Below are 10153 nucleotides of genomic sequence, written 5' to 3' on the forward strand. Positions count from 1 at the left end.
AAAGAACTTGTGAAGACATGTAAGGAATCGTGTACAGTTAGCAGTTAACAGAATAATGTGCAGTTCGCTGCTAGAAAAACAACGCCGCACGGCGTTGTTTTCTTTCTTGGCTTAGTCTAGCTTTATTTATTTATTTATTTATTTATTTATTTATTTATTTATTTATTTATTTATGCTCCTCCACTGATTAACATACAGGAGAGTGCCTAATTGAATATCGCCATTATTATCTCGCTGCTTTCGAAGTTGATTGGTGTTTCCTAGATAAGCACGGCAAAATATAAACGTCATAAAGCCTTATAGAGGCTGTGTAATGCAGCTTGAAATGCACATAGGTTGAGCCCAACACGCGTTCACTTTTGAAATATTAGAAAAAAAAACAATACGCTTCATTTTCAACGTTCTCTTGAGGCGGTAAGGAAAAGTACATTATTTTCGCTTTCACGTAAACGATACGAGTGAACCCGGGAAACACGCTGAGAACTTGGGAGATGTTGTTGAGAATAAAACAACCGTGCTATGGATATGCAATATATATATATATATATATATATATATATATATATATATATATCTTCATTATTTCGCAGAACGGCGAATGGTACTACTCCCCATTTTTAAAATTTTATTTTCCAAAGAAAGCGTCTCGTCTCGTTTTCAAACAATACATGCGTGCGTGCCCGTGATGGTGAAGAACAACAAGCGCGTCGTGCTCTTCTTTTTTTGCGTTTTATTCTAGTAAGATACGTTGTGTTTGGATTTGTTATTTTTCACGGTGAAAACACTTTTCTGGGAGATCCACAGTATAGTGAAAAATTGGGTCGCTTTTCTTTCTTTCCAGTTCTTTGTTTCTTTCCTCCTCAATAATTAATTTATTTATTTATTACTCCACGGCTGAACTGAGATTGCGAGCGCCCCGAAACGTTGCAACAACAGAAACCTTGTTCCGCTATCCTTGTATACACGACGCAGAAGGCGAACAAAAACAAAGAAATAGAGAAAGAAAATTCGCTGCGCGAGTCGCCATGCAGTTCATTTCCATCGCAGCTGTACAGGGCGAGCGAGAATGCGCGGGCGCACGCCAACGCAAATTGTTGCGCTTGCCTGACGTGCAGGTGGCGGCGGGCAGGCGCTGATAGAATTCGGATAATGTAGCGCGCGACGCACACACCCTGCGAAATAATAGAACTCGCTTTGTTTTGAAAGAAACATCGAAGTTCCTTTTTACCTTGCTACATATCCAGGGGTGGCTCGCACGAGCATTTAATAACGAAAATAATAACGAATTTAAGAGCGCGTTCTTAAATGTTCCATAGACAACACCTAGTCCCCACAAGAAGGCGTTTTTAAATTCGTTATTATTTTCATTATTAAATGCTCGTGCAAGCCGCCCCTGGTTATGGTACCAGGCGAATGGCTGCTTTCCTTGTTTATATGTATACAGTGAGAGCAGGGCATCGTGGGCGCCCGTTATGTAAGCTTCGCGGTGAAAAGTATTCCGCGCGCCGTTTTCCTCGGGCGCTCTGCGTCTTCGTGAAAACGTTAGTTGCTTTCCTCCTCCTATCTCTTTATATCTCTTTCTGCATGTTATACGCGTTTCAATTTCTTTTCTTCCTTTTTTCTTTTTGTTCGTTCCCTTTCATAGCCTCTCTGCGTTTCTTATCTCGCTATCGACGTGATTCAGCCTACCTCTTTCCGTCGCATGTTTCCCAAATGGAATACAATACCGGATTCACCCGGTGGCTTCGTTCGATGTATACGGTGCTCGAAACTTTAGAACGACATTCGTGAAGGATTCTTGTCTTCGTTGTTTCTTCCTCGCTTTTGCTTTTTTTTTTTCCACAATTCATCCGAGGAGCTTCCGTCTCCTTACTTTCGGCGCAGATATTCCGGGGGGCTCATTTGAATTTCAGACTCTGGCGTCGTCAACCCAGCGGGTACGCTCGCGGGCCGTGCCTGTCGCGCCGAGGCGGGCGCTTCGCGTTTCCCCCTGGCTGGCCAACGCTGTGTGGCGCGCCGCTCTTCGACGCTCCAAGTCTGCGCGTGCGACGGGATTTTTTTTTTTTTTGTATGCCTGAAATTCGCCTCGGCGACAGCGAATGCATTATTCAGTGCACGCGGTGCAATCTTGAGTTTGTGTCCACGCTCGCGCGGAAGCACTCGCGCGCTGCCCCGCGCATGTGACGCTTGATTAACTGAACTCCCGCGGTTGTTTGCCAAGTGCCAGCGTGGGGCCAACTGGGATAGCCGCACTGAGGACTGCGCTCGAACACGTTGCTGCGCAGGCTTGTCTCGCCGGAACCGGTGTTGCAAGCCCTGCTGTTAGGTCGTGAACGTCTGCACTGCAGCAGAAGTTGCAAATTCGAAGAGAAGGGCTTGTCGCTTAATTTTTTTTTCTTTCTGGGATTACGAATCAGGCTGCTGACGGTTTCTTGAAACGGGGTGTCCGTGTTGAACCTTTCGGCATTGCCGTAACGAGCTCGTAGCCGTAACGGTGGTTCGGCTACCCTACGGTGATGGTTCCTCGAGCACACGAGTTGCACTCTCTCCCCCTCCCCCCTCTGTCTATTTTATTTGCCTATCCTGAGAGCTCGCGTCTGTTCGATAGAAGGGAATGGCACTTCTCATCCAGGAGTGACCATTTCTCATGGTTGTACATCATCATCTTTCTTTACCAGATAATGGAAGAATTCGTCGACTTCAATTTTAGCCCGACTCGTGCCTCGTGCCGGATGTGGAAACATACGGCATCTGCCGAGTCCTGTCAGTGGTCCATTATTAAAAGGAAATAAAAATAAAGGAAAGCAAAGCTCTACTTGACAAGATTTGCCAAGTTACGTCACACAAAAGTGTGCACGAGTTGTCAGAGGTCCTATACAAAAATCGAGGGGGGCGTTTTGCTCGTTTCCTTTTTTTTTTTTTTTTGCGCTGTACGAACACGGCATCGCTTGGAACCTTTCCTGGGCTAGGCCCGCGTAGCTCTTTAGGGTCCATTTGCTGCCTTCTTATTGGCTTCCTGTTCGACTCCTTTATATGTAGGCCCGCACTTCAGCGGCGCCGTGCAACGGCTGCACCACTCGACGGCGCGAGATGCGGACGCAGCGCGCGGGGCCCTTTGTCATTGTAATCCGCTCTGGCAACACGGGCCGGTACAAAGAGCGGTGCGTCGGACAATGACCAGGGAACCTGCCTCGGGGTGCTGCGCCTAATTCGATAAGGCCTTCCGCCATCGCCGCGTGAATATGATGGAAAGCGCCTCTGGCCGGCGCGGCCAGTGCAGCGCAAGTGTTTTTCCAATACGGGCAACCCGAACATTTCGCTTTTTCTTTCTCCACTCTTCCCTTTCTCTTCTGTACCGCGTCTCACAAATTTCGTGCAGCGTTGCGGATGCCGCCACTCGCACCAGCCAATTGGAAGCCGCATTCAACAGAATGCTCTAAAGGTTATGCCAATAACGTGCTGGTCAGCAATGCAATAACCCTGCAGAATCCGGCCATTCGCGCACACTTCTCGATTTATCGAGTGTTACTATAATTGCGGCTCCTGATTGGTTAGCACCAGTGGTATACCTTTTGTAATGCTGCACGGTGTTCGTGAGTCGCAGTTCGTTCGTGTACATTTTCATCCGCATACTCACCTCTTTCACTCGAGCCGATGCAGCCGCTCCCCTCCTCGTCAAAACTCTGGTTGTTTATTATTGTTAGTTGCGGTTCTTTACCTTACTCCGTTCGAAACACTTTTTATTCTTTCTTTTTTTCCACTCCGCTTTCCCGCAGTTGCTTCACCACTTTTGCCAGCTTCGTTCGGAGTTGTGGCTCGCGCTTTGTCCTTATAGAAAGGGAGAGCGGCCGATATAAGTTTATCTCTCATCATTAGCGCTGCCGCCGCCGTTTGTGCGCATGCGCAACGGGAGGAGGTTTCGATCCTGTCCTGCTCGTCGATGGCGCCTTTCTGTTCGAGGCGTTCGACCGGACGCGGGCGGGCGCCCTTTGTTTTCATGTGGTGAGATAGGGCATCGCACGCTTCCGTTTCGGAGGTCGTAACGAGCTCGGCATGCGACGCGACTGGGGCGGCTAGTTCATTGAATGCTGGCTAGTACGCGCTTAGGGAAGCGTAAAAAGAAAACGGTTCGGCTTAACTTCATTCGAGCGGATACAGCGTTGGTTAAACAGAAGCGGCAGTGATGTCGCTCTTTTATTATTATTTTTTTTTATGACACCTTCGTCGAATGCGTGCCTTAGAATGTGCTGGCGTAATGAGCGGTGTTGGCTTTTCTTGTGAAATGTTTGAGACTCTAAATCGCAACTCCTATATACGAGCTTTCTGTTTTGTTTTTTTAGTGGAATGTCTCTCTATGCGACGCTCTGCGCAGTCACATGGCATTTTATTCTGGAACTTCAGATGCTGAATAACAGTAGAACACATGGCCGTAGCGTGTGTGAGCGCGCGCGTGCGTGAATGCGTGTTACATTTTCCGTGTTCCTGCATGAAGGAAAATATTGAACTTCCACCACGAAATAGGTGAAAGCGGTGCGTCAGAAATCCGGCTTTGAAGCGGTAATGGCGGCAGAAAACCTCAACATCTTTATAATAAATTGTTTTACGCTAACAAACAACTCTGAGTAATGCTGAGCGAAGCTTCCGTGCCCTCATCATTTCAGGCGAAACCAAAGAACTCTCGACGGGCATGCTTTGCGACTCTGGCGATATGTGCGGTTGATCGGCATTTGCGTTTTCTTTAAACCAGCATTTTCTTCGGACCGCAACAACGTGCCAAGTAAGAAACTAACTGCACCAGGGGCCATGACGCAACTTGTAATGGCGTAGTACCTGTATGCGGATCAGCGTGTTGCAGCATTCTGCTAAGGTGTCTTAGTCGATTCCCGCGCCGCTACTTTGACTCCAAACGGCGAGTCGGGAGTGAGAGAAGAATTCAGGACGAAGACGGAGGCAGACTGCGTAAGCAGGGTGGTGAGTGAAAAACAGGGAGATCGGGGCGAGTGAGTCGGCACGTTTACGAAAGGGGAGGGAGGGAAGGGGAGGGATGACGGGTGGCCCGGGGGACGTCGACGCCGAATGCTCGGGCCCATTGTTGGTCACAAAGTGCTCCGGAATCTCATTGTCCCCTGCGCGCGCTCAGTAGCGCGGTTGCTTCATATGCGTCGCTAGCCTCGTCTAGTGCTGGAGAACTCGCGCTGTGTGTTCGGCGCGGATAGGGCGATGGCTGCAGCGTCGGAATGCGCCCGACCGCAAATGAAGACGGAAAGCGGACGAATATGGGTGCAGCCCTCGCGTCCAGTGCGCCCTGTCTGGTCCCTTTCGCGTTTACTTATTTCGTGATCATCATTCCTTTCTTCTTCTATTTCGGGGAAGACTCTTTCGTAAGGCGCGGATAAGGGGACGACAGGTCAGCGAAATAACCGGCTCGGTGGCATGAATGGAATGATGAAGAAGGGAAGGCCATTGTGTTCCGGAAGCATAGTGATAACAAGCAAGGAAAACGCTTTCCGAAGGGGATGAAAAATGCTGCTGCCCAGAGTGAAGGAGAACGAGAGCAGGGGCACTGTAGGGTTTGCGTGAATAAGTCTTGCCTCTGCAGCAGCGGAACAGGTCGTAAAGAATGCAATCGCTGAATGTCGCGTCCGATCTAAGTTTTCTGTGTTCGTTTTCTTTCCTATCTCGCTCTCTCTCACTCTCTGTCTCTCTGCCCCTGTCTCCTGCAGAAAAGGAATAAAGGTAAAGTAAGAAAGAAATAAGGGAAAGCGCAACCATTTCCCAGTTCCTAGAAGAAAAGGGGTTACGATTTCCTTTATATTATTCTAGAGTCGTCTGTTTGAATTACTTGCTCTCTCCTTTTTTTAATAGGCACTGCATTTGTGTGTTATTCCGTTGTTCCAGAATAAACTCCTTTAAGAAGCAGTAAACATTTGCAAATGGTGTGTTGGGAAGATACCGCTATGTCACAGCACAAAAAAAGACGGTCTGCTGCTAAAAGCCCCGGGGGAACGCGAACTGTGTCTTGATGCCTTCATTTGAATGAACGAGAGAACGCTATTTGCCGTTTTGTGCCCTACAGTTTTATATAGAAGAGCGCACTCAATGTAAACTCGTGCCGGAGCCATTCAACCTCAGTGAGAATGAGGGCAAGTATGGGGGCCGCATCGGGCATTTATTGACTCTGCGCGCTGAACTACGAATTCAGTTCTTTGACTCTACGAGTTATAGCCTCCTGCTTTTTAGAACATCCGCATTTCAGCACTGTTGTCGCAACATGGCGCATAATTTTGCATGTGCCATGATTTGATGCACCCTTTCGAGTAATACTATCATAATTGTTATTATGCGGTCACAGTGAGTTTTCGGACAAAGTGCTTCTGGACGAAAAATTAGCGGTGTTTGAGCTTGGTGACGTTTTACAGCCCAGGTGACCTTTCTAGGAACAATTGTTGCGTCCGCGATATATTGCATAAAATTTTTCAGCGATGCGTTGTAGTTTCCAAATCAGAAATCGGGCTTAGGCGGACATAGGCACGTGGCGTGATAAACCATTAACTGAATCGAACCGGTGTGGCATGCTTCTTATTATTCCTGTGCTGTTTGAAATGCAAATAACTGCAAAAGACTAACGCTACATTAAAGTCTTAATAAAATTGAGAAATTCTACTATGTGTGTCTATTTATTCGTGTGCGTAACACAGCACGTTGTCTGCGTTGATCTTGAGCTAACACACAGCGGCATTGCCTACGTTTACCCTTGTGGTTCTTTGGGCGTAAACCGGCGCAGAAAACCCCGCGACGGCTCGGTGGTTGTGGAGTTGTGCGGTTGAACGCGGAAATGCTGCTCCGATTGCTAGAAGCGGCAGCCGCTTTTCAAAGGCAGCGGAATGCCAAAGCAGTCGTGTACTGTGCTCTGAGTGCATGTTAAAGAACTCCCAGTAGTCGAAATTAACCAAGTGACTCCCGCCACATATACGGCGGGAACACACGGGATTACTCCGCGTCGTCTATCGGCATCGGTCGTCCCTGCAGCAGTCTGTTAACGGAGTGGCTCTGCGACATTGATTCTCGAATACCCTCACAGAAAAATAGGAAGTAGTAGCTAAAAACTGTGAATCAGGCTCACAGAGAACTTAAGCCACTTGGCACTATAGCAGCACACTGTGCAGACAAAGAACGGTGTTTCGGCAATGTGAAGAGAACTAGCAATATAAGCTAGCACAGGCACGTACCCAGGATGTTTCTTCGGGGGGATGCAAATGAGGGAGGAGGGGATACCTTTACTAATACAAATGTGAATAACGCCCACCATTCGCCATAAAAACGCGTAAACCCACAAAAGATAACTGAAATGAGGTGTATTTTACACGTACGGCTGTGCGATACACCTCTCCTTTACTTGTTAAACAAAGAACCACGTTAAATTGACTCGCGCAGGAAAGAAGCGCCAAGAACAAGTAAAGAAGCAAAAGTGTCAAATAAAGATTACTTTAGTAGAATAGAACTTAAAAAAAAACAGCAGTTGGAAACAAAGGCACAGGGACTGCGCGGAGTTAGGTTACTCCGCCAGCCAATCACAGAAGCACACAAAATCGTCTTCATGCGGTCTTTTCAAAATGACGTCGTACTTGATACCTCCAGAGCGTCTGCTGCTCTTGAAGAGTCTTTTCATCGGCAGAAGCAATGAGGTTTGCAACAGACATGGACAAAATGTATGGAGTCTTCAAAAGTCTGCGGTGTTGTTCATTTCACTGCTGCACCCGTTTTACTCATGAAACTTCATTGCCAACTGAAGTGAAACTTCACAACAAATAGTTGTAGCGAAGTAAGCAAGCTTTTAAGATTATGGGGTTTTACGTGCCAAAACCACTTTCTGATTATGAGGCACGCCGTAGTGGAGGACTCCGGAAATTTCGGCCACCTGGGGTTCTTTAATGTGCACCTAAATCTGAGCACACGGGTGTTTTCGCATTTCGCCCCCATCGAAATGCGGCCGCCGTGGCCGAGATTCGATCCCGCGACCTCGTGCTCAGCAGCCCAACACCATAGCCATTGAGCAACCACGGCGGGTAAGTAACCAAGTTATTTCAGTTCAATAAAGAATTAGGAATTCGTCATTCCACTATAATAGGCGAGGGGAAAGGTATAAAATTACGCACTAATAATTTTATTTTTGTAGTTACCGCCTTATTTGGGTAACAGAAAGAGTTTAAAGTACGAATTATTTGTAGCCCCGCGGAGGAACAGTGGCTGGCGGCTATTAGGGTGTGGGCGGGGCTTCATTGCAGACTTAAGTTGTATCCGATTATAGTAGCGTTTTTAATTAGCTCTGGAAGAATTATACAAGAATATATTTGCGGAACAATCACAGTTCTTTTGGATCCCTCGTTTACTGCTCTAACAAGTGTCACGACCGACTCGTATTGTTATTTGGGAAGTTACGTAACGATGCGTGGCCGCCAGTCGCGTACAACCGCGTAGAGCGAAGGACGCTGCGATTCTAGACGTACTGCGCCCACCGCCAAAGGATAGAAAAACACATACATAAGCACAGCAGAGAAGTGGCTACGTTAGGCAGCTCTAATGATAACTGTAGAAGCGTCATTCAGAACACACGGAACCCGCCGTGGTTGCTCAGTGGCTATGGTGTTCGGCTACTGAGCACGAGGTCGCGGGATCGAATCCCGGCCACGGCGGCCGCATTTCGATGGGGGCGAAATGCGAAAACACCCGTGTACTTAGATTTAGGTGCACGTTAAAGAACCCCAGGTGGTCGAAATTTCCGGAGTCCTCCACTACGGCGTGCCTCATAATCAGAAAGTGGTTTTGGCACGTAAAACCCCATAATTTAATTTTTTAATTTAAGAACACACGGAATTATCCTCCACTTCCGGCGGCGTTCTTTCTGTTTCCTTTTTAAATAAACATCTGCTGATCCATAAATATTTTCATAAACAATAGCTAAACTTGTTAATTTTCGCTTTTCCTTCCTGTTTGGCTGTTGTCTAGGCCCTCTCCCTTTGTAGATCGCTTAACTTCTCAACTCCTTGAGACTCTTGTTTCCAGTTGCCAATTGTACAGCACGAAAAGTGCTGTACAATTAGGGAAAAACCAGACGAGTTAACGGGCGACAGACATATTGCCTATGAGTTTAAGGGTTATTGCAAGGTTTGATGATGGACGCTGTCTCGCATTATTTTATTTTCCACCTTATCTAACCCATATCACGGGTGTATTGTTCCGAGGATCTGTCAGCGTCGCGGCGAGCCGTCACTCGAGGAAATAATGAAACAAAAAGAAAAGTTAAACACAATTGGCATTTTCTCTGGCTGCAACTCGTTCCACGTGCATACAGACCAGCTGACCACGAACTGAATCCCTTTCCTGGTCCCTGGATCAGACTAGACAAAGAAGGTTGAATTAACGAAGCAACAACGATGCGCGTGCGACCGTTGAATAGATAGTGACAACTGAATGCATCTCGAGTTAATTGTGCGGGCACCGAATTGATGAGGAAACTGGCCTTCCCATCCCAGGAGACGCCGATAACTATCGCCATCCAAAAGCAGGGAAAAGGCAACAAGTGGAACCGGCGAATAGCTGTCAATCAAGTCTCAACATTGATTTGGCGGCGCTTTAGGAATGTGTGTGAGAAGTGGTGGCGTGGGCGGAGAAAGAGGGGGGGGGGGGGGGGGGGTATGCGTCTGAATCTCGGAAGTGGGGGAGGCGGGCACCCCCGGGCTCCCCCTTGGGTACGTGCCTGAACTAGCAGTATATATATACAAATATAAATAGGTACCAGAAAATGTAAAGCGCGACACTCATGTTCCTGAACTATCTTTTAGTGCTTGTTCTATAGAAGTGTACCGATGGAATTCCAAGATCAGGAACAAGCAGGTGAGTGTGCAGGTTTGCTTTTTATTGCGCCGAAACAAAGCGAATATGTCGCGGACGTCCCTGTTTTTATACAATCGCGTCATTCGAGTAATTTATTATACCGATATTGTACTGCCGTTGTACGAGTGAACTTTTTTGTTGTTACGTTGTTACTTCGATCGTTGCCTACGTAACATACAGCGTTGGTTTGGCTCCATAGCTTAAACTACTGGTTTACATTCTGTTGATTATTTTATTTGTGCCTCGTTCAGGCACGCAC

The sequence above is a fragment of the Dermacentor andersoni genome, chromosome 2 (genome assembly GCF_023375885.2).
Source record: "Dermacentor andersoni chromosome 2, qqDerAnde1_hic_scaffold, whole genome shotgun sequence".
NCBI lineage: Eukaryota > Metazoa > Arthropoda > Arachnida > Ixodida > Ixodidae > Dermacentor > Dermacentor andersoni.